The sequence below is a fragment of the Kogia breviceps genome, chromosome 11 (assembly GCF_026419965.1).
Source record: "Kogia breviceps isolate mKogBre1 chromosome 11, mKogBre1 haplotype 1, whole genome shotgun sequence".
Lineage (NCBI taxonomy): Eukaryota > Metazoa > Chordata > Mammalia > Artiodactyla > Physeteridae > Kogia > Kogia breviceps.
In genome coordinates, this window is record NC_081320.1 from 79,661,089 (window position 1) to 79,686,970 (window position 25,882).

The 25,882-nt window shown below is 36.9% G+C and overlaps 1 protein-coding gene across 10 annotated transcripts in view; it reads right to left on the reverse strand.

Moving 5' to 3' along the window:
- Positions 1–25,882, reverse strand: part of LCLAT1 (lysocardiolipin acyltransferase 1) — a 201,947-nt gene that overhangs the window by 158,318 nt on the left and 17,747 nt on the right. For 2 of the 10 annotated variants that reach the window (XM_067007869.1, XM_067007871.1), the window contains exon 2: positions 6,063–6,183. The exons of the other annotated variants lie outside the window; for them this stretch is intronic. The gene's annotated coding sequence lies outside the window, so the exon portion shown is untranslated. The remainder of the gene's footprint in view (positions 1–6,062; positions 6,184–25,882) is intronic. 10 annotated transcript variants of the gene reach the window in all.

Consider the following 25,882-nt stretch of genomic DNA (forward strand, 5'->3'; position numbering starts at 1 on the left):
CAAAGCATTTTTTCTCCCCTCAATTCCAAACTTCTTAAGAAATCCAAATTCCTACTCCTGGAATTCAAGGTCTTCTGCAGTCTGGCCCAAATTAATTTTTGAAAATTTCTCTAAATCTTCATCTTCCTAACACTCTACTCTAGCCATGGCTGAATTCTCCTGTTCCCTAAGCTCAATGTGTCCCTCCTCATGTCTAAGCTTTTGTTCACATACCCGCTTCACTCCACTTAAGGAAATTCAACCTATCCTATAAGACCAGCTCAGTTCTCTCCTCTCCCATTAACCCTTCCCAAACTACTAGTTGAAAAGTTTCCTCCTTTTCTCAGAATTCCTATAAGACTTATTTGTCCATTCATGATGTACACAGTGTTATTGTACTGAACTGGTATTTATTTCATTTTTTCATGTGTGTCTTATTTCTATAGGACAGAGATCTGTGACATCTATTCTTATATCATCTACAGCAGGGGTCCCCAACCCCCAGGCCACGGACCAGTACCGTGGCCTGTTAGAAACCAGGCCACACAGCAGGAGGTGAGCAGTGGGCCAGCAAGTGAAACTTCATCTGTATTTACAGCTGCTCCCCATCACTTGCATTACTGCCTGAGCTCCACCTCCTGTCAGATCAGCAGCAGCATTAGATTCTCATAGGAGCACGAACCCTACTGTGAAGGGCACATGCAAGGGATCTAGGTTGTGCACTTCTTATGCGAATCTAATGCCTGATGATCTGAGGTGGAGCTGAGGCGGTGATGCTAGCGCTGGGTAGTGGCTGCAAATACAGAGTACCATTAGCAGAGAGGTTTGACTGCACAGAGACCATAATATATTAATTGCTTGCAGACTCATATCAAAACCCTATCAGTGGGGCTTCCCTGGTGGCGCAGTGGTTAAGAATCTGCCTGCCAATGCAGGGGACACAGGTTCGAGCCCTGGTCTGGGAATATCCCACATGCCGCAAAGCAACTGAGCCCATGCACCACAACTACTGAGCCTGCGTGCCTAGAGCCCATGCTCTGCAACAAGAGAAGCCACCGCAATGAGAGGCCTGCACACTGCAATGAAGACCCAAGGCAGCCAATAAATAAATAAATAAATAAATAAATAAATAAGTAAATAAGTAAGTAAGTAAATAAATAAATAAATAGACATTTTTTAAAAAACCAAAAAACAATGAGAAGCCTGCATACCGCAACGAAGAGTAGCCCCTGCTCACCGCAACTAAGCAAAGCCCATGCACAGCCAAAATTAAATAAATAAATAGATAAATAACAACAACAACAACAAAAAAACCCTATCAGTGAGTGGCAAGTGAAAACAAGCTCAGGGCTCCCACTAATTCTGCATTATGGTGAGTTGTATAATTTATACATTACAATGTAATAATAATAGAAATAAAGTGCACAATAAATGTAACATGCTTGAATCAACCTGAAACCATCTCCCCCCCGCCCCCACCGATCCATGGAAAGACTGTCTTCCAAGAAACTGGTCCCTGATGGCAAAAAGGTTGGGGACCACTGATCTACAGCATCTCACACCTATTTGGTAGCCAGAAAAAAAAAAATTTTTTTAATTTTAGAATTGTACTTAAATATATTTATGTGATACATGTGATATAAATATCTAATGTATGCTCAACCTAGACACAGTATTAGTTTCCCATTGAGAATGAAAACATTTAAAACGTGTTATCTTTCCTAAGGCTAAATGCCTAAATGATAGCTTCTAAGCAGAGAAAACCCAATGGCAAATTCCTGTATTTCCTAATGATACCACTCATTTAAATTATAAAGTTCACTGGTTATCATTTGGTCATATACATTTCTCGCTGAAAGTCCAGGCAGAACTTTTATAATATACAAAATTTATGGAATAATACCACCAATGCAGTTAACAGGCTAAAATTAAGGCATTAACAACCAGCCTTTCAAGTGGAAGCTAAACAAAAGTTATTCACTCTTAGGAAGTTAAAAATAAATCTACAAATAAAATATAAATACAAGCCAACACTAAGGACACCTGCCAAGCTTTAAAAAAAAAAATCCCATGGGTTATATCCATGCACATACTACCATACTAAATCATAAAATTCAAAAATATAACAAGTCGTAAGGCCATGTAGTTTTAAGAGACAATACAAAAGAATAGTTAAGAGTGTAGGCTCTGAAACCAAATTGTATACACTGGAACTCTATTACTCACTATACTATGTGGCCTCAGCTTAACCTTACTGCACCCCCTTCAGTACCTGCCTAATAGTGTTATTCCTATTAGTATTAAGATAGTTAAAAATATATGTAAAGTGCTTAGATGAGTGCCTGGTATATGATAAGTGCTCTATAAATATACTACTCACTTATACATGGTACAAATATATCTATTCTTTCAATTAATTTATTTTATCAAACATATTCAAGTTATTATAACAAATACATATTATTCATCCAAGGCCAAGTAGGGGACAACATTGATGCACTTTGATTTACCAGATACGTATAGTTTTCCTGCTACTTCACTAAATTAGTTTCCTACCCATAGGAAAAATACCATCTTCTTCTCACTTAGGACTCTCTACAACAGTACTGTCCAATAGAAATATAATATGAGCCACATATGTAATTTGAAATCTTCTAGCAGCCACATTAAAAAATAAAGAAAAATAGATAAAATTGATTTTAATAGATTTAACCTTATATAAAATACTATTTCAATATGTAATCGAATTTAAACAGATTACTAATAAGATACTTTACATGCATTTTTTCATAATAAATTTGTGATATCTACTGTGTATTTTAACACTACAGCACATCTCAATTCACACTAGACACATGGCAAATGCCCAATGCCATGCGTTTAGTATATACTACATATTGATGACTACAAGGTAAGATTAAATCTATAATAAAATCTTAATGCTGTACTAAATTTACTGAAAAGAAGTATTTAGGTATTATAATTTGTTTGTTCAAAATCTTAAGACTTCTCCAACAGGAAGCACTTCAAAGACCTAATTTCTTAAAACTCTTTATTTTACAGATAAAGAAACTCAGAGAAGTAATTCACTGCTATCTGTAGGGGCTCCCAGGAAAGTCTCCTTTTTGAGTCCTAGACCTCTACAATGAAACTTACTCCTTTTAACGTCAGGCTTGTCCCTAATCAAACTGAAGTTGTGCTCAGACAGGCTATGGGTTTGAATCCCAGCTCTGCCACTTAATAATTGTGAAATTCCAACCTGTAACTTCCTCGATTTTAAAAATAGGGGTAATAGCAGTACCAAGTCAGGTCAATAGCAGGTAAAGGAGCTGTTGTGAAAATTTGATGAGTTAATACATGGAAAGTGGTTGGAGCAGCAATTGGTGCATAGCACATACTTAGTAAATATTTATTTTACTAAGCAGGTTGATGTAGCTAGATTAAGATGCACCTGTTTGAATTAAGATACAAATGCTTCATCTGAAAGGTAAGAGTGTGACCAACTTTCTCTAATGTTCTAAGAGTAACAGCAGGTTTCCTGCACACAAGCAGCCCTCAGAGCCCTGACTGGCTCTCTTCAGGCCAGGCCGAGGCCACAGTGCACTCCCTGACCTGTCTTACAAAAGACCTGCAGGCAGAATCACCCTTTCTTCCTTGACCACATGACACAGAGCTGGGTTCCTTCCCCACTGCATCTTGCCTGTGTAGTAAGAAGTTGTGAAGCTCCACTTCTTCATGGAGTGGAAACCCCTTTCTTTCCTTCCCATGAGGTCTAGGAAAGTAAAAAAGGTAACATTACATTGTCTTTTCTTTTACTCATACCTTTTGAGTTGTAATCTCTGCATAAAATCCATTCTCTTGGAGGGGAAAAATCCTGCTTATAAAATCTACCTCTGAAATACAAAATCTGTCTTTAATCAGATTAAGCTACTTGCCAAAGTCACAGAGTGAGCCAGTGGCAGAGCCAGGCCCAGAATCACAGTGGAAGTAAACTGTTCAACTCCAAACTACAATGAAGTCATTTGATAACTTCCAGTACAAGAGAAAACGGGTCCTGTGACAAAGAGTAACTACATATTGAGACAAAATGATCTGATGCTTTATTTAATAAAATACAAATCTGGAGTCAATACCTTTAAACACTGTAATAGAGTCTAAAGAATCTCCTTAGAGTCAAAGGGAAGCTGCCTTTATGAGCCTTATTTATTCCTTATGGAAATATAGTAATGGTACTGGAAAAAGACACGTGATGGAATTCAGGATTACTGAGAATCTAACACAAGCTTTGCAGAGATTACTTATATAACTCTGAACTCTAGATTCTACCTAGCTCTAAAATTTTAAGTATCTAGGAAGACGGATCTAAATCCATGCTGCCTAGGTAGGTGGGATCTAGGTGGACTTGTGGTACAAAGGAAACACTTATTGAGTGCTAAAAATTACTTCCAGAGAAAAATATGGAAGGTAGTATCTCAGAGCCAGAATCTGAAAGAGCAAGATCCAGGGAGGCAGCCTAAGACAGCCAACATGTTTTGAATATCAACCATTAAAAGGAAACAAGAAGCAAGCGTGATCTAAGGGCAACGCTCTCAGGCAACTGCCATGTTGGTGAGGGATGTGGCTGCAAAGCCAGCGTACTCTCCATCCCAAATCAGTCATTACTGAGCATGAAGCCAGCGTCACCTTTCCTCTCCCAAGTTATAAATGCGTAATAATCTGCTGCTGTTACTTTAGCAGCAAGCTGTGAAGAATGCATATACATAACAGGATTTTAGTGTTGGAATTATTTTTAATTTACAGCCAAAGTAACCTGATATGAATTCACTAATATTCATAATGATTACTGTGTTTCCCAGTATCTGGTCTAACTGGAACATAATTCATGTGATTCACAGCAATGACAACTACTACAAACCTGAACATTTCTAAAGAGAGAAGAGAAGAAAAGGGATTTCCCTGGGGTGAAGCTGAAAATCTCTAAAGCTTGATGGTTTTCAACAGCTTTACTGGGATATAATTCAGAGACCATAAAATTCACACATGTAAAGTGTGCTTTTCAGTGGTTTTTAGTATATTCACAGAGTAGTGTGACAAGCACCACAATTGATTTTGGAACATTTTCATTACTCTCACCTCAGGCTGAAGAGCACTTGTGGTCTTCTCTATTTAATAGCTCTTTTTCCAGTTAGCCACATGGTTTCTACTCACCTGGTTCAGGTCACAGCCCAAAGGTCACTTTCGCAGAGAGGCCTTCCCTAACCACCCAACTTACACGTGTTACACCACCCCACGCAGCACACACTCCAGGCATCATATCACCTGTCACCCCCACCCTCACCGCCCCCCGACAAACACACTTTTTTCCCCCCCAGATACTGATCACATTTAGCATTCTAAATGTTTTACATGTTGATTGTCTGTAAACTCCAAGAAGGCACAATTTTTATCTATTTACTGCTGTACCCCCAGAGCCTAGAACAGGACACTGTTGTAAATGTTTCATGTTTGTAGAAGGGAAAGGGGGAGGGAGAAGAGAGAAAAGGAAGTGACTTCACTACTACAAATTTCACTAGCTTGTGAGATCTTTGTTCTAATTTATTAAATTACAGGATTTTTATATTTTTCTCCTTTAGAATGAAAGTCTAAGCAGAGAAAACTAAAATAAAAGAAGTTAACTAAATTTAGCACCATTGCAGATGCAATATCTATGCTTTATTTTGAAGATTAGCAAATACCTAATAAATACCAAAGAACTGGGGGAGAAAAAAATGGTAATCCAAGTGAACTGGAATAGTCAGAAACTGCCTCCTGGAGGAAGTAGTGTTATTATAGATGAAACTGAGGTAACAGACAGAACCAGACATGTAATGGCTTAACATGTAGTTTATTTCTTGCATATGTAATAGTAGCGGGGTAACAGGGGAAAGTTCGGGTTGGTGCATAACTCTTCTCCATACAGTTACTCAGGGATCCAAGTTGCTTCCATTGCGGCTCGGCATCCCCCTAGTCCCACCTTATGGTATGTGTCTGGCCCGCAGAAGAGAAAAAAACATGGAGAGCTGTAGTGTATCATTTCTACTCACATTCAGTGGCTAGAATGTAGTCACATGAAAAACAAGAGGTAGGTCCAGGCTCAGGTAGGAGAAGAACAAATTTTGGTACACAGCTAGTAGTCTCTGCCACATGTAGGATTTGAAATGAACCCTGAAGGATAAGTGGAATGTAACCAAGAATGAAGGAACCACATGAACAAAAACAAGCAAGTCATAACTAAGCAGTACACCAAGAGAGAGGACAAGTCTGGCTGTATTCTGAAAAGCAGTGAGAGAAGATGAGGTTGGCTAGGTCAATGGTTCCCAAATGTAAACTAAAGACCAATCCCAATATATACCAAAATTTCTACCACTCTACGATGAAGTGAGAAAAATAAGTACAAGCTGATAACTTGGTAATAATGCTAAATTAATTTTATTATTATATACTTGTAATTCAATTTCCTATGACTTACATACAATGTGATATCATAAAATTAAAATTTCATTGTTTAATTTTCAACATAGCAATTAAAGCTATCAACAGTTCTTTCTAAGATAATGCCCTTTCCTCACTATAAGATTCAGTCTATGTCCTGTAGGCAATGGGGATTTACTGTCACTTTCCAATTTATTATATAATTTTAATTATTTAATATTTTCTAACAAACCTGTATTGCTTTGGAAATTAAAACAATTTATTAGTTCTAGTCATTAGAATTTAAATATTAAAAACAAGAGTTACCTAAGAGTGAGCAAAATGTGTTACATTTATAAACTATACTCAAAATACAATGCCCTAAAGATTGAAAAAAAAATAGTTGACTCTTCTGGACTGAATTTCAAACTGTTATATAAACATATAACATATAAGATAAATATTAAACTCAAAAAGGGAGTTTAAGAAAGCAGTAAATTAGCAAACTAAAAAACAATCTGCTATAGAATTAACCCAAAACTTTCTCTCCTAAAATAACTACCTTAAATCTAAAAATGGCATAATATACTAACTTTCTAATTATTTACTATGGGTTGAGTTAGAGTGGGAAATGTTAGTTACCATTAAAAATAGCAATAAAAAGTAAAATGCTCTTTTCACTAGAGAAATTCAAACGTCCATCATTCAACTCTGAGATAAAAGTAAGAATTTTATTTGGAATAAAGCAGTGTTAAATTTAAACACTAAAGAAAATGAACACTTAGGAACTCCTTATAACCAATGGAAGTATGTGCTTATCAAAGACAGAAAGCTAATTCCAAGGCTCTAAAAGAACCAAAGCTCTATAAAAATCACTTTTTCTACCTTTTCTCCTATATACCACTAATGGCAAGGCTTGAAATGATGACACAACACAGCATGCCTTCTTAAAAACAGAGAGAAAAAAGCTGTCAGAGAAGTAAAAATGGTGCAAATTCTGCTTATTGGAAACCTGATGTATGTTTCAATAAGTTCCAGACACCATGTAAATGTTAGCCATGCATCTTTCCAGGCAGTTTAGAATTATTCAGCTCAGGGGTGACCAAGTCAACCATGCGAGGAAAACATCTGCTGATAATTTCTAAAGTTAATAGTTGCCAATAGTAGTACGTATCTCTTATCATAATGCTTTCCATGGAAAATGTTCAAGTATTCATTGGTGAAAGATCTGCCTAAAGTGGAATTATCAAAAACTATTTTAGCAGTCTGGTAATGTTTGGATAATTTAATTAGTCAGGTTCTAAAAAATTTTCTGCTTAACTGAGAGTTACTGCTTTTTTTAACACACACACACCATCACCATGATAAAAGATCTGAAAAGTTATTTATACAAATAAAGAGTTTCAGCTCACTGAAACTCAATTTACCACATATTTGGAAAAATGAAACAGTATTTGATAAACTGTTCAATTTAATTATTTTAAAATGAAATCACTTTAAAAAAAATGTCTGGTAGATATGTTACTACATGTTACACACTTAGACAAACATTCACATACTTATACATATTGATCATACCAGTGTGAGTCATATTAAAATATGATGGCTATGATTTGTTACATGTATGGAAAAGCTGTAGCTTTCCCCTAAGCTATGGACAAAGAAACAGACACTAGATCTGCACTAAGGATTTTATTCTGCAAAACACAGCTCTTGCCTACAATACTCCTCTAATGCTACTACCTTAAAATGACAATAATATTGGTTAATGGGAAAGCCAAGAGTTATAGAAATTTAAAATGGGAAGTCCCATAAAGTAACTCAAATTAAAAAGAAATACTAGAGTCATTATTTCCAAATGAGATGTGTACACTTCAAAAAGACTGGCTTGGGAAGCGACACTACTTACTCCAACATGCTGTCAGTGCCTATATTTTTAGAATTACTTTTGGGAAATCTCTGCAGAACCTTTAGCACTTTCTCTTGATTAGCCTTAATTAATCTGCAAACTTGGAAGCCGTATTTGAGTTTTTAAACCAATTAAGGAGTCACACGGGCCTGCTATAGAGAATATGATGGATCATCAAGAAGAAGCAGAGTAATATATATTAGGTCAAAAATGAGATGTACGGGACTTCCCTGGCGGCCCAGTGGTTACGAATCTGCCTTCCAATGCAGGGGATGCGGGTTCAATCCCTGGTCAGGGAACTAAGATTCCACATACTGCAGGGCAACTAAGCCCATGCATCATAAATTTACAGAAAAACTGTGTTGACAGTGTAGAATTACCATATACCCCACACCCAGTTTCCCCTAGTATTAACATCTTACATTGGTATAGTACATTTGTCACAGTTAATAAACCAATATTGACACATTTTTAGTAACTACAGTCTATATTTAAATTTCCTTAGTGTTTATCTAATGTCCTTCCATTCCAGGATACCATATTACATTTAAGTCATCATGTCTCCTAAGTCCTCTTAGCAGTATCATTTTTTCAGACTTGTTTGTGATAACCTAGGAAATTAAAAACTGAGACCCAGATGTGCTTCTTAACAGCTCTCCAAACAATTTCCTATAAACCAAATTGCTTGTCGTTAGAATTTTTAAGAGGTCCATGTGTCGGTCAGTGCAGTGGGCCTGAACTGGCAGACCAATCACACTTGGCAAGTACATCCTACAATAATACTTTTTTTGCCAGTAACTGCATTAATACATACTATACTCAGAAGAATATATGAATGAGCTATCATGGTATACAAGACCATGTGACCCCCAAATATAATTTGACTCCAAAATGTAAGTAACATCATTCCCAGTGATAGACCAAGCAGGTAATGTATCAACTTCTTTTTAAGTAGCCATATTTGCTTTCCACACTGTAACAGAAAAACATAAACCAGAGAATTTTCTAAATATTCAAATAATTCCTGTTTACTTTCATTTAATAGCAGGAGTACTTATAAAATATTATTAAATTTATTACGCACATTTTAGGGTTAAGTCGTAGCCAGTGCTAATTATAACATGTCTGGAAAAAATTTAAGCTACGCTGATTAAAATTCTATTTATAAAGGAAAAATCTAAACCACAGAAACTGTGCTTAGTTTAGAACAAGAACATGTACATAACTGCCAAATGCAATCCCCGTTTAGATGTTGCTTACTGAAACACTGTAATTACAAAAAACCAAAATGAATTTCTAAGTGTTTCAAGATGAAATAGTCCTGGCATAATTTTCAAGGCTTATAATTACTTTCCTGAAAAGGTAAATACTCTTAAGTTTTAACTTAATATAATATTAACTCTATAAGTTAACACAGATTGAACATCCAATTTTACTCTAAAATGGAAGCCACCTATGAAATTCAGAAGCTTTTAAATTAACAATCAAATGCTAACCAAAGAAAAATTACTGGGAGGCAAAGGCCAATGCTAACTTCCTACAGCCATTTATGGATAATGCAAACCTCCAAGCTTACTGAATGGGTTTTGAACATTAAGTGAACATCTGCCCAATAGAGAAATGCATCATAATGACACACAGTCCCTCACTTCCCACTCCCTCTTCAGTCAACTACAGTCTGGCTTGTTGCCTCTAACACTCCACTGAAACCACGTCAGCAAAAAAGTCTATTTTCAAACTGCCAAATCCAATGGCCACTCCTCTGTCCTCACTTTACTCCACCTCTTGGCAGCGTTCCACACGAATGGCCACTTCCTCCTTGAAATGCTTGCCTCTCTTGGCTTTTGTGACACCACTTTTCTGGGTTTTCTTCTGACCTCACTGCTCCCTGTCTCGGGGTCTCCTTGTGGCTCCTCCTCCTCTACTAGACCTCGAAATGCTGGGGCTTCCTATCACTCAGATATTGGTTGTCTTCTCTCTATCCTTTTCCTCCTCCCCACTTCCTCTACAATATCCTCATGCTGACCTTTCCAAAATATATCTCCAACACAATCCTCTCCTCTGAGCTCAACTCACAGATGCAGCCGATTACCTGACACTTGAGTGTCTAACAGTTATATCAAACTGAACACAGTCCGAATAAATGTCATGATTTTTCTTCCCCTTTCCTCTCCTCACCACTCAGCCCTTGTTTTTCTCCATCTCTGTAAATGGCATCAGCAACCACCAAGATTCTCTACCAAGAAACCTAGGAGTCATCTTTCATTCTTTCCTTTCCCTAACCCCCCAAATCCAATAAAATTAGCAATAGCCTGTCAACTGTTATTTCCAAAATATATCCTAAATCCACTACTTTCCATCACTTTGCATTGCCAAATATTATTGTAGTTTCTAATTACCAAAGTTACTTCATTATAAACTTTTTAAATGAATGTAATTTTCCTTAACTTATGGCGTTCAATAAGATTAAGATGTTTGGGGTTAAAGTAATATATTTTCATACATATCTCTATGCCACAGAGGTTTATCTAATTTATAGTCAAATAAAATTTTGGTTCACCGATTAGAAATGCCCCAAGGTGGGAATTCTATCAAAATATGGACAGAGGGCTTCCCTGGTGGCACAGTGGTTGAGAGTCCGCCTGCCGATGCAGGGGACGCGGGTTCGTGCCCCGGTCCGGGAAGATCCCACATGCCGGGAGCGGCTGGGCCGGTGAGCCATGGCCGCTGAGCCTGCGCGTCCGGAGCCTGTGCTCCGCAACGGGAGAGACCACAACAGTGAGAGGCCCGCGTACCGCAAAAAAAAAAAAAAAAAGGACAGAGCCAAGAGTCCCAAATTATGAGCAGGTAGCATGCCAAAACCTTGCAGTAAGTCAGCTGTTTGGAATTCACAATGCATTTTCTCACAGAAATTATATGATACATAAGTGATCAGGTTTTCAGGTCAGCCTACAAAAAGCCAGTTTCACTCATACATGCCTGAAAAATAGCACTAATAACGACACAGTCTTTAACCACTATGAATAAACGCCTAACTTGGAACAATGATTTGTAAAACTGTATTTTAATACCCCGATCTCTTGTATTAACTCGTATAAACTGTAGGGGACCCTCTCTTACCTCCCTGTCTTCCAAATGTGACCAGCTTATACCTATTTTTTTTAATCTCTCACCAAAACACTTCACTTTATGTTCCCAGATTCTGGGCCACACAGAATGCAACTTATCCCATAATTCCCATCCCTGATATAACTCTTTGAGATTTTCACTGCTAGAAAAAACGCTGGGAGGAGAAAGACAAAGAGAAACAGGAAAAACAAATTGGTGGGGTGGGGAGGATCACAATATCCCAAGAAACCCTAAAAAGTAATTATTCTATTTTTTTATGATGTGCCAAAAGGCACATGGAGTCACATGGGATTTTTCTAAGCTCCTGCTTTCATTGAAATAGTCTTCTCTAGAGCCCTGCTCAATCCTTCTAGACTTTTTAAAATCCTAGGCTGGGCACTTTATCTCCCCTTCCATTAGGAAAGCTGCTATTTTGTTCCTTCTCACATTCTCTCTTATTTCTCACTTAGAACCCTAAATGGAAAAATAAAGAAAGAGACACATTGATAACAAGTCTTTAGGTAAACACAGAACTGAAGTAAGGGAGAGATGGAGCCTAAGGAGTAGTCAGGCCATTAAGGTCACCATTAATCTGTAACTTATTAAATACAAATTAGGAACAAATGATTTGGAGCAAAGATAGAGTTTCATAAATGGACACCAGACAAGTTTCCAGAAACATGAAAAATCTACCTTATATATCTCAACATAATATATTCTATGGCTCACCTTCTCTTTCCAACAATCACATCAAAGATGAATCCTATACTGTCTCTGTATGACTAACACTGACCTGAGTACACCACAAACAGGTAAAATCCAGGGTATCAAAAAGCCAACACTCCCAATCTGATGAAATTAATTTACCAACAAATGGAGAAATCAATTTCTACTTGGTCTAGATAATGAAAACCAAATGGACAGAGCTACACTAGCATTAAGATCCAATAAAGAAGATGGTAAATGACTCTGAAAGCCAAAAGTCATAAAATTCTTAAGCATAGAAGTGAGCAGAGGATTCCCTAAACTTCAAAGAATAGATGTTTTACAGAAAGTAGACTAGGAAGGTAAGACTGCATCATTCTGTCTGTCAAATAAGTCTCGGAAATAAGTATCTTACGGGGACTTCCCTGCTGGTCCAGTGGTAAAGAATCCACCCGCCAATGCAGGGGATGCGAGTTCGATCCCGGTCAGGGAACTAAGATTTCACATGCCGTGGGGCAACTAAGTCCACGTGCCACAGCTGAGCTCACGCGTCAGCTAGAGCCCGCGTGCTGCAAACTACAGAGCCCACGCACCCTGGAGCCTGTGAGCCACAACTTGAGAGGAGAAAAGTCACACACCACAACTAGAGAGAAGCCCGCATACCGCAACAAGATCCCTCGTGCCACAACTAAGACCTGACACAGCCAAAAATAAAATAAATAAATAAATAAATAATAAATCTTTAAAGGAAACAAAGCAAAAGTATCTTATGGACCAAAAATTGTTAATGGACTAAAATATTTAGGCCCAGATTAGTAAACTACCACTTTCTGAATGAAATGAATATGAAACCACACACTTAAGTGTAGCAATGAAAGCATAATGTATCCAAAAGTAATCTGAGCTAGCTTGAAATAGACAACCAATAGACAACCTATCGACCTATAAACAATTAAAAATTACCAGACTTCCCTGGTGGTGCAGTGGTTGAGGGTCCGCCTGCCAATGCAGGGGACACAGGTTCGAGCCCTGGTCCAGGAAGATCCCACATGCTATGGAGCAACTGGGCCCGTGCGCCACAACTACTGAGCCTGCACTCTAGAGCCTGCAAGCCACAACTACTGGGCCCATACGCTACAACTACTGAAGCCTGTGCACCTAGAGCCCCGTGCTTCGCAATGAGAGGCCTGTGCATCGCAACGAAGAGTGGCCCCTGCTCGCCATAACTGGAGAGAGCCCGCGTGCAGCAACGAAAACCCAACACTGCCAAAAATAAATAAATAATAAAATAAATAAATTTTTAAAAAATTACCTTCACCTATTCACTATTATTTTATACAAGCTGGTCCTGGTTCCACCACTTACTGTATGAGTTTGAACAAATTATTTAACCTCTCTAGGTCTCAGTTTCTACACTCGTAAAACAGAACTAAAGATGGTACCTACCTCATGATTATTGTGAGAATTAAAAGACATAAGGTAAATTGTTCTGAGCAGCTTCAGAAACAGAGTAAGTGTTCAACAAAGGTTTGTTACTATTGTTTTCTCCAAACTGATGCAGACAAAAGTTACTTGAAGTTACATCCATGCCTTAACACTACCTTTGAAACCTTCACAACCCTCAGGACAGAGTGCTAAACACTGTGGATGCTCAGTATTCAGTAACTGAAAACTAATAACTCATGAAATCTAGAACCTTGAAGCTGAAGGAGATTTTAGAAGTCATATGGAACAATTTCACTTAATTCAACAATAATGACTCGTGGGAGATTATCAAATCTTTGCTTAAACACTTCCTAGATCAGAAACTTGCCTTCTCAACAAGACATAGAAAAACAGTTCTAATTACTAGAATGTTCCCTCTGAAGATTTCATTGTACTGATTCTGCCTCTCATAACTTCTTATCTGAAAGGCTGAATTCACTAGAGGGCATCACAATATTAGGAAAAGTCATCTGTCATGAAAAGGAAAGAATCGTTCAACATTTATTCTGGCTAAGAGAGAAATACTACACCCAATTGTATAAAACATGTATGTTAATTTAAAAATTATTCTGTTTAAACATACTTTAAAATGTTCAGAAGGAATTAAAAGGAAGTTAGATTATAAAATCATAGTTTACACGTCCTTGTATATGTATAAGGTAAGTAATTCAGATTATTATAAATCTTAGGCTCTTTCCGACCCCACAATAAGGGCTCCCAAAATTTTTAAGCAATTTCAATATTTATATGTTTATAAGAGAAAAGCATACAAAACCAGCATGATTTACCATTGCTCCTTGCAGCCATACTCCAAGTTACCTCCAACTTTCCACAAAAAGACCCAGTGCCTGAGAGAAAATTAGCAACTTCTACAAAAAAGTTCAAACCTGGATCTGTATATAATCGATTATTTAAATGATCCAAAACCAAATTATTTTTTAACATCTTTATTGGAGTATAATTGCTTTACAATGGTGTGTTAGTTTCTGCTGTAGAACAACGTGAATCAGCTATACATATACATATATCCCCATATCTCCTCCCTCTTGCGTCTCCCCTCCCGTCCTCCCAATCCCACCCCTCTAGGTGGTCACAAAGCACCGAGCTGATCTCCCTGTGTTATGTGGCTGCTTCCCACTACAAAACCAAATTATTTTAATATGTCCACATTAATTAACAGAGTGATGGTACCACTGTAAAGGTTTACCAGGCTCCAAGAGGATCCAGAAGAACAGTCCTGGAATATCCTCTAACTCCCACTCACGTAGAGGAAAAAAACATGGAAAACTAGGCACTGTTTATAGCACACCCTTCCACCTTATCATACTCCACCGCTATGTGAAATTTTACAAATCTATAAACTGTAGGTAACTGAGAGACATGCAGAGCCATCGTGTCAGGAAGAGGGTTCATCCGACTTCGCTCACTGCTCATCGGCTCCCCCTCCCCCACAGACAGCTTTTGTCTCCGTTTGCAGTCCGTTTCAACATTCCTTTACTCCATACAAATTTGTGGGACTTTTTTTCACTTTCCTTAGAACCAGTTATATACCATTTGCCTGGTTCTCTCATTGATTATGAAATCCTTAACACATTTATTTTTATATTTCTGTAAGTCATTATATTATCGTTTAATGCACTAGTCAAATCTCTTACAATTGATAAGACACCATTCAGTACTTAGATGTTGTTCAGCACTTAGATTATCAACACAAAACGACACTCCAACAGTGAGTATGAATCAGACTGGAAAGGTCCATCTCCCCATGCATATTAATAAACAGAACTTTGGCTTCTGAAAAATCAATCCTAGTGAATTGTGTTGGCATGAATGAAGTCATGAGCACCGCACGAAACCAGAAAATCAGCTTTCAGAACCACAAAGCCCATATTCATATTCAGACTGTGGATAACGGTGAAGCCAAGGAATAGCAGCCACAACAAGCTGTTGCCACTCATCTCCACTGTCCATTCAGTGACCCCCTTTAAGAAGTTCACAGAACTAAGGGTTATGGCCAATTCAATGGCAGAATTCATGGCAGAAGATGAAAAAATAAGTTTGGTAGTCTGTTCTATAAAGGGTTCTCAAATTTTGCCATCCCTTTGCATGTATCCATGTTCACCTGCCAACCATAAAAGTAGGTATATTTTTATCTCATTTTAGAAGAAATCAATACAAAAGTCTGTGTTCAGCTTCATAAATTATCAAGAATATAATCAAGGAGAATTATAAAGAGAAGTAAAGGATGAGAAACATACTGATAACAGAGTCAAAGAAGATCTTCCAGATGCAAGTGACCCACATCAGGAGAACTAGGTGGCTTCTAAGCTTCTTCTCCATCTACCCACTCTCTTTATCCCAAAGACATTAACTAAAATAAAAGGGATCATAATAGACTTCACTTTCTTTTACTAGTAAGAGGCACACTGTGATGGCTAATTTTATATGTCAAATTAACTGGCCATGGAGTACCCCAGATTAAACATTATTTCTGGATGTGTCTGTGAGGGTGTTTCAGGATAAGATTAGCATTTGAATTGAATATTATATAATATATACTAAATATGTTATATATTAAACGTATATATACATATACATGAATGTATTAAAAAGAAACATAAATTTTAAATAAACTTAAATTTTTAATATTTAAGGTAGAGATATGTATAAATATCTCAATCTCCTACTGGTTCTCTTTCTCTGGACAACGCTGACTCATACATACACACACACACACACACACACACACACACACACACACACACACACACATCCTGCCCTTGTTCAGGGCTGTCTCAGAAATAAATAAATGTATGTATACATATATATAACAAATTAGCAATGAGAAATATCTATTCCAGGAAAACTATTTTCCAAGAGAAAACATCTGCTCTCCATTGACTGGTGAGGCCACAGATATACTGTACATAAATATCAACTATATTCAGAGACAACAAATCATTACACTATTTTTTAAACTCCAGAGAGGATGGAGAGAAAGGCATAATTATGGTTTGTTTAATGCAAAAAGTTTTAGGCAACACACTGATCCACAGCTAATCTTTTCCTTACCTCTGTGACTTAAAAGTCTCAATGCATTAGCTAAACATGGCACAAAAGATTCTCCGTTACAATATGGGGGGCAAGCTTGAGGGGAGGGAGGAATGCTGGCAAGACTCAAAGAAGCAAAGAAGCAAAATTATTCTAATAGGGCTCTTGGATATTTTTCCCAAAAATGTTCAGGAAAACTGAAAATAACTTAAATGAGTAGGAAAGGTAATCACCTCCTGTCTCTCTGCAATATATTTCTTAAGACCTGGTCCATCAAAAGTATTTTGCATATCTGCCACTAAAATAACTATAAGGAAGACAAGTAATAAGACAGTTTACCAAATGCAAGATTAGTGTGCATTCTGACTCTGGGGGCATTCCCATTTTTGTAAGAAAATGAGTTTCCATTTTTCTGAGCAACTACTGATGCAGCCATTGTTCCATGGTTCTTTCCTCCTCAGAAAAGCCCTCAGAAAAAGAAAGTTACTGATATTTATAAACATTTATTACAAACCAAGAAAGAAATTAACACATTAAAAAGCATTTTTAATTTTAAAAGGCTCAATCTGGGGAAAGTTTGTTTTCCTGCAAGCCAATATTAAAAAGTGAAGCCTTAGAAGTAGATGCAGTTGTCAACTGCAACAGTTCAGGGAGTAAAACCCTGTATTCAATAAGCTCTGAAGGTCCTGTGCCCTTTTCTCCCCTTTTCCATAAATGCTTTCTGTATATTCCTGACCACGTGAGGACCAAATTATTACCGTACAAAAATTTATTCTGTTCTCAATTTTGAGACAACTTCCCATAAACTGGCAAAAAATTTTAAGTTAGCCTATTTAAAGTTGAGCAACTTTAACTCTATTTAGAAAAATTTTAAAGATTTAAAAGAAAAATAAGGGAATTTTATAAAACCTACAGCTAACATCATACTCAATGGTGAAAGAATGAAAGTTGTCCCCCTAAAATAAACTACAGATTTAATGCAATCTCTTTTGAAATTCCAACAGCCTGTTTTGCAGAAATGGAAAAGCTGATCCTCAAATTCATATGGAATTGCAAGGAGTCCCAAGTAGCCAAACAGTAATAAAGAACAAAGTTGGAAGACTCACACTTCCCAACTTCAAAACTTACCACAAAGCTTATAGTAATCAAAACAGTATGGTACTGGCATAAGAAAAGACATGCAGATCAATGGAATAAAAGTGAGAGTCCAGAAATATACCCATACAGAAATATACCCATACCTCTATGGCCAACTGATTTTTGACAAGGGTGCCAAAACCATTCAATGGGAAAAGAATAATCTGAAACAAATGGTACTAGAACAGCTGGATATCCATATACAAAAGAATGAACTGACGTCTGTATTATACCACAGACAAAAATTAACTCAAAAAGGATCAATGACCTGAATGTAAGAGCTGAAACTATAAAACTCTTAGAAGAAAACATATGGGTAAATCTTCACAACCTTAGATTTGGCAATGGATTCTTAGGTATGACACTGAAACCACAACAAAAGATAAAAAACAAAATGAGTTGTACTTGATCAAAATTTAAAACTTCTGTACATCAAAGAATACTATCAAGAAAGTGAAAAAACAACCCACATAATGGGAGAAAACTTTGGCAAATCAAGGGTCTGGTATCCAGAATATTAAAGAACTCTTACAACTCAACAACAAAAAGACAAACAACTTTTTTAAGTGAGCAAAGGACTTAAACAGACATTTCTCCAAAGAAGATATACAGTCAATAAGCACGTGAAAAATGCTCAATGTCATTATCATTAGGGAAACACACATCAACGCCACAATGAGATACCACTACATACCCAACAAGAATGGCTATAATTTTTAAAATGGAAAATAACAAGTATTGGTGAAGATGCAGAAAATCTGGAAGCCTCATACACTGCTAATGAGAATGTAATATGGTGCAGCTGCTGTGGGAAAACAGGTTGGCAATTCCTCAAAAAGTTAAACATAGATTTACTTTATTATCCAGCATTTTCACTCCTAGGTATATACCCAGAAGAACTGGAGCTAGGTACTCAAATACTTGTTCACTACTGTTTATAATAGCACTATTTACCACAGCCAAAAGGTAGAAACGACCTAAATGCCCTTCAATGGATGAATGGATAAACAAACTGTAGTATTATATATACATACAAGGAAATATTACTCAGCCTTAAAAATGAATGCAGAAAAAAAAGGGGGGGCGGCTTCCCTGGTGGCGCAGTGGTTAAGAATCTGCCTGCCAACGCAGAGGACACGGGTTCGGGCTCTGGTCCGGGAAGATCCCACATGCCGCGGAGCAAGTAAGCCCATGAGCCACAACTACTGAGCCTGCGCGTCTAGAGCCCATGCTCCGCAACAAGAGAAGCCACGACAATGAGAAGCCCGCACACCGCGATGAAGAGTAGCCCCCGCTTGCTGCAACTAGAGAAAGCCCTCGCACAGAAACGAAGATCCAACACAGCCAAAAATAAATAAATAAATTTTTTTATGAAAGGAATGAAGTATTGATACATGCTACAACATGGATGAACCTTGATAACAGTATGCTAAGTAAAAGAAGCAAGACACAAAAGTTCACATATTTATATATATGTTTATATACATATTTATATAAAATATCCAGAAAAGGGAACTCATAGAGACAGAAAGCTGATTGGTGGTTTCCAGGGACTGGGGAGAAAAAGGTAGTAACAGGGTTTCCTTTTGGGGTGATGTGTTTTGGAACTAGATAGAGGAAGTAGTGGCACAACAGTGTGAATGTACTAAATGCCACTGATTTGTCCACTTTAAAATGGTTAATTTTATGATTTGTGAATTTCATCTCAATTTTTTTTTAATTAATAGAAACCAAATGTCATAGCCTAACTTTTTTTCAAATAGTGGAGATTATTTACAAAAATCAGTTGTCTGTTAAGCCACAATGTCAATCTCAATTAATTTACAGGGCATATTTTCTGATTATAACACAACAAAACCAATAATTAATAATGAATTCAAAACAAAGAATCCTAATACTGTAAATTTCTAAACTCTTAAATAATGTTGCATTAATTTTTTAAAAAATTAAAGGATAAACAAGACTTGTAGTTCTCAAATTTGGCATGCACTCAGATTTCTGTTTAAAATACAGAAGCTTAAGCCCTACACCCAGAGATTTTCATTTAATAGATCAAGAGTGGAGTTAGAGCATCTATACTTTTAATAAGCCCTCCAGGGCTTCCCTGGTGGCGCAGTGGTTGAGAATCCTCCTGCCGATGCAGGGGACACGGGTTCATGCCCTGGTCCGGGAAGATCCCACATGCCACGGAGCGGCTGGGCCCGTGAGCCACGGCCACTGAGCCTGTGCGTCCGGAGCCTGTGCTCTGCAGCAGGAGAGGCCGCTACAGTGAGAGGCCCGTGTACCGCAAAAAAAATAATAATAATAATAATCCGTCCACCGAAGTTTAAAAACAGTAACAGAATATTAAGGAAAAAATTTAAAGATGTTGCATATCAAAAGTTATGGAATTCATACAAAGCTGTACTCATATACATTGTCTAAAATAATAATACTTAAGAGAACATAAACTAAGCGGTCAATTTAAGATATTAAAATAAAGGTATTATTAGGGGCTTCCCTGGTGGCGCAGTGGTTAAGAGTCCACCTGCCGATGCAGGGGAAACGGGTTTGTGCCCTGGTCCTGGAAGATCCCACATGCCGCAAAGCGGCTGGGCCTGTGAGCCCTGGCCGCTGAGCCTGTGGGTCTGGAGCCTGTGCTCCGTAGCGGGAGAGGCCACAACAGTGAGAGGCCCGCGTACTGCAAAAAAATAAATAAATAAAATAAAATAAAATAAAATAAAATAAAGGTATTATTAAAGAAAACAGGAAAACAGAAATATGAATAAAAATAAAACTACATGACTAGGAAACTAAAAAAGCAGAACTTTAAAATGAGTGTGGTTAGAGTCCTGAAAATTCTAACAAAACAAAAAATTCTCAAAGAGACAAACATAGAATTGGGAAAAGAGATTAATTATCTTCTTTAAAAAAAAACATAAAACAAGGAAAATAAATTTTTCAGCAAACTGGAAAAATAGGTTTTCTAATAACTCTAAATCTACACATAGTTAGTTCATCAAAAACATAAGAAATTACTTGTCAATGAAAAAAGTCATAAGTTCAATTATGGCATTAGTTATAATCTGCTACTTGGTTGAAAAAAAATTAGAGGGCTTCCCTGGTGGCGCAGTGGTTGAGAGTCCGCCTGCTGATGCAGGGGACACAGGTTCGTGCCCTGGTCCGGGAGGATCCCACATGCCACGGAGCGGCTAGGCCCATGAGCCATGGCCACTGAGCCTGCGTGTCCGGAGCCTGTGCTCCGCAACGGGAGAGGCCACAACAGAGAGAGGCCCGCGTACCGCAAAAAAAAAAAAATTAAAACTTGTAAAATGAGGAAAATTTTAACAAAATGCTATGAACTTGAAATTCTTTCCATTGCAGAAAAAAAAATTGTATCAAACATTCAAACTGGTTAATAAGTACCTAGTAACTATTACACAGCTTCACTAGTAAGAGAAACAGACTTTATTCTTTGCAATCCAAAAGCAAATCTGAAAAGAACTTCATGATATTAAATGATTATAAATTATTCTACTTTTCAGGTTTAAAAAAGTAGTCAAAATACATCACCATCAACTTTATAAATACCACTGAGGTTAAATTTTCTTTTTTAATTTAAAGTCACTTTGTAACCTATTTAACTTTAACCTCTGTTAATCATGGTAACAAATAAATGATAGTCATTAACAGAGAGAAGCCAAGAGCCAAGTGTTATTACCACTAATTAATATAAGGGTAAATTAAATGAAATGTTCTTAGTTTAATAAAGGGGAGAGAGCTAATGCTCTCCTCTCCTTAGGTGACATATTTCCCCCCCTATGGCTGCTATAACAAATTACTTGGTGGCTTAGAACACCGTAATAAATTTATTCTTTCACAGTTCTAGAGGCAAAAAGTCTGAAATCAGTATTAGTAGGCCAATACTGAAATCAAGGTGTCAAGCCACACTCCCTTCAGAGGCTTTAGGGGAGAATCCATTCTTTGCCTCCTCCAGCTTCTGATGGTGCGAGAATTCCTTGACTTGTGGCCACATCACTCTAATCTCTGCCTCCATGGTGGGTCACCTTGCCTAATCCTCTTCTCTGTGTGTACCATCTCCTTCTACCTCCCTCTTAAAAGGGTATATTTGATTGCATTTAGGATACAACCAGATAATCCAGGGTTAACTGCCCCAGCTCAAGACTTCCAATTTAATCACATCTGCAAAGACCCTTTTGGCCATATTAGGTTACCAGAGATCAGGACTTGGATCTCTTTTGGAAAGCTATTTTCCGCCTACCACGGTGTGTCTCCTTAAAAACATACACCAAACCCTTTGGTCAGGAATTAGGTAATCTTTGTCTCCAGATTTCACAATGCGAAGTCACAGACCTTCTGACTCTCGTAACGATAAACACATACCTCTGAAATTAACTCAGGAATCTATCACCAGGTGTACAGCAGACTATCACAGGGGATATTCACTTGTCACTCAAAAATATAAAAGAAACATTAAATCTCGATTTTACTGCAAAGATGAATGAAATTCTACTCAAAGTTTGTAGTCTCTCCTGAACTATCTACATGCATGTTATCTCACATGCATACCCAATATATCAAGTTTTTTCTCCCTTCTACATTGGTAAAGAGGGGTCTTTTTGTTGGCAGGATTCTCTTTTTTCCCCAACAAACTTTATAGAATTGGGGAATAATAAACTAAGTTTTAAAATGAATTTGAAATGGACTACTTTCCAAAAGCAGCAAAATTTATTTTTATTGTCTAAATTTTTCCAACACATAATTTCAAGGCCCACCAGCCCTTGAACTCCTTCAGAATCAAGCAGTTTTCATTCCATAATATCAAAATTCCAAATGAATTAAAGAGTTATATGTAAAATATGAAAGCATTAAGAATTAGAATAAAATATAGCAATAGAAAAAATGAGCAAAGAAAACAGTCACATATGAAACACTAAAAAAACAAAGAAATCAAATTAAAGCAATGTGATGTCATGTTTCCAACTACTACCCTTCCATGTTTGACAAGGATAATATTGGGTTGGCCAAAAAGTTCGTTTGGGTTTTTCTGTAACATCTTATGGAAAAACCCAAACGAAGTTTTTGGCCACCCCAATACCTAGCAAAAGTGAGGGTATGGGGACCCAGGGACTCTTAAACATACTGAGAATATAAACTGATAGAGACCTTTTAAAAAGCAATTCAGCATAGCTGGAAAAATTTTAAAGGCAAATAGATTTTTACCCAATAATTCTTCTAATAATCTGTCCTACAAAAATACTCATCAAAGTGAGGAAAAAAATTTATGTACAAAAATGCCTACTGGCCAAAGCAATCTTGAGAAAGAAAAACGGAACTGGAGGAATCAGGCTCCCTGACTTCAAACTATACTACAAAGCTACAGTAATCAAAATGGTATGGTACCGACACAAAAACAGAAATATAGGATCAAAGGAACAGAATAGAAAGCCCAGAAATAAACCCAAAAAATTACAGTCAATTAATCTACAACAAAGGAAGCAAGATTATACAGTGGGGAAGAGACAGTCTCTTCAGTAAGTGATGCTCAGAAAACTGGATAGTTACATGTAAAAGAATGAAATTACAACATTTTTTCACACCATATACAAAAATAAACTCAAAATGGATTTAAAAACTATACGTTAAAACTGGAAACCATAAAACGCCTAGAAGAAAACCTAGGCAGAACACTCTCTGACCTAAATCATAGCAACAATTTTTGGATCTGTCTCCTCAGGCAAAGGAAACAAAAGCAAAAATAAACAAAAGGGACCTAATTAAACTTAAAAGCTTTTGCACAAAGAAAACCACCAACAAAACAAAAAGACAACCTACTGAATGGGAGAAAATATTTGCAAGTGATATGACTGATAAGGGGTTAATATCCAAATATATAAACAGCTCATAAAACTCAATGTCAAAAAACAAACAACCTGATTAAAAAATGGGCAGAAGACCTAAACATTTTTCCAAAGATGACATACAGATGGCCAACAAGCACCTGAAAAGGTACTCAACATGGTTAATCATCAGAGAAATGCAAGTCAAAACCACAATGAGATATCATGTCACACCTGTCAGAATGACTATCATCAAAAAGAACACAAATAACAAACGTTGGCAAGGATGTGGAGAAAAGGGAGACATAGTACACTGCTAGTGGGAATGCAAACTGGTGCAGCCACTATAGAATACAGTATGGAGGTTCCTCAAAAAACGAAAAGTAGAAATACAATACAATCCAGCAATTTCACTCCTGGGTATTTACCCGAGAAAAAAAAACCAAAACCACTAATTTGAATAGATATATGCATCCCTATGTTTACTGCATATTATACACAATAGCTAAGATATAGAAGCAATCTAAGTGTCCATCAACAGACGAATGGATAAGGAAGATGTGGTGTGTATTTTATATGTATATATATATAATGGAGTATTGCTCAGCCCTAAAAAGGAATGAAATTTTGCCATTTGCAACAATATGGATGGACCTGGAGGGTATTATGTTTAGTGAAATAAGTCAGAGAAAGATAAATACTGTATGTTATCACTTACATGTGGAATCTAAAAAGTGAAATGAATGACTATAACAAAACAGAAACAAACTTACAGATGTAAAGAACACACTACTGATTACCAATGGGGAGAGGGAAGGGAGGTGGGGCAAGACAGGGGTAGGGGATTAAGAGATATAAACTATTGTGTATAAAATAAATAAGCTACAAGGATATATTGTACAGCACAGGGAATAGAGCCAATATTTTATAATAACTTCCTAACTTACTTCCTTCCTCCCTCCCTCCCTCTCTCCCGCCTCCCTCCTTCCCTCCCTCCCTTCCTTTCTTTCTTCATTTATTTTTGGCCAAGCTGCATGGCATGTAGGATTTTAGTTCCCTGACCAGGGATCAAACCCATGCTCCCTGCAGTGGAAGCGCAGAGTCTTAACCACTGGACCACCAGGGAAGTCCCTATAGCAACTTTAAATGGCATATAATCTATAAAAGTATTGAATCACTATGTTGTACATCTGAAACTAATAACTGTAAACCAATGATATTTCAATTAAATAAATAAATAAAATTTACATGCTCACTGAAATTCTACTTGTATGTGAAAATTAGAAATAGTATAAATGCCCATCAATAGAGAAATAGCTAAATGATGGTATATGTCTACAATGGAATTCAAAGTAGCCGGTGAAAAATGAAATACAACAATATAAGCTGTCATTTAGAAAGCTAGCCATGATGCATTAAGTGAAAAAAAAGCACTTAAAATATAGTAAGTAAATTATTCTGTTTTCACTTAAAGGGAAAAAACAATAACAAACATGTATTGTAATATGTTTACATGTTAACAGAAGCTATATTTTCCAAAAAATCTTATGACATGGGAAAATCCTTATAAAATTAACTGAAAAGAGTAGAACTACAAAATTGTATATGCAACTACATAAACAAAAGCAGTGCAATATTAATAAAGAATGGTGACTAGTTACCTGAGTAACGTGATTTTGATCTGTTCTTTATACATTTTTTATTTTCCAAAATGCATGTTATTTACAAAATCACAATAAAAGTTAAAGTTTTGTTTTGTTTTTATCTTTTTTAATTCATTGATGTAATGTTCCTTTTTAAAAGAATATTTATTTATTTATTTGGCTGTGCCAGGTCTTAGTTGCAGCACTCAGGATCTTCGTTGCGGCATGAGGGCTCTTAGTTGAGGCACGCAGGATGTAGCTCCCTGACCAGGGATCGAACCCAGGCCCCCTGCATTGGGAGCACGGAGTCTTAACCACTGGACCACCAGGAAAGTCCCTTGTTTCGTTTTTAAATGGGAGCCCAGATGACCAAAAAACTGTTATGCTTTAGCGAGTCAGGAATGATTCAAACCCTACAGAATACAGGAGACTGAGTATAAAATGACATAGTGAGTTCAGGTACAAAAGAAGACCTTTAAAAATACATATTTACCAAAGCTTGCCCAATATAAAGAATACTATCTCCTTCAGACTGGTTACTTGAAATACTATATTTATTCTGATGTTGCATTACT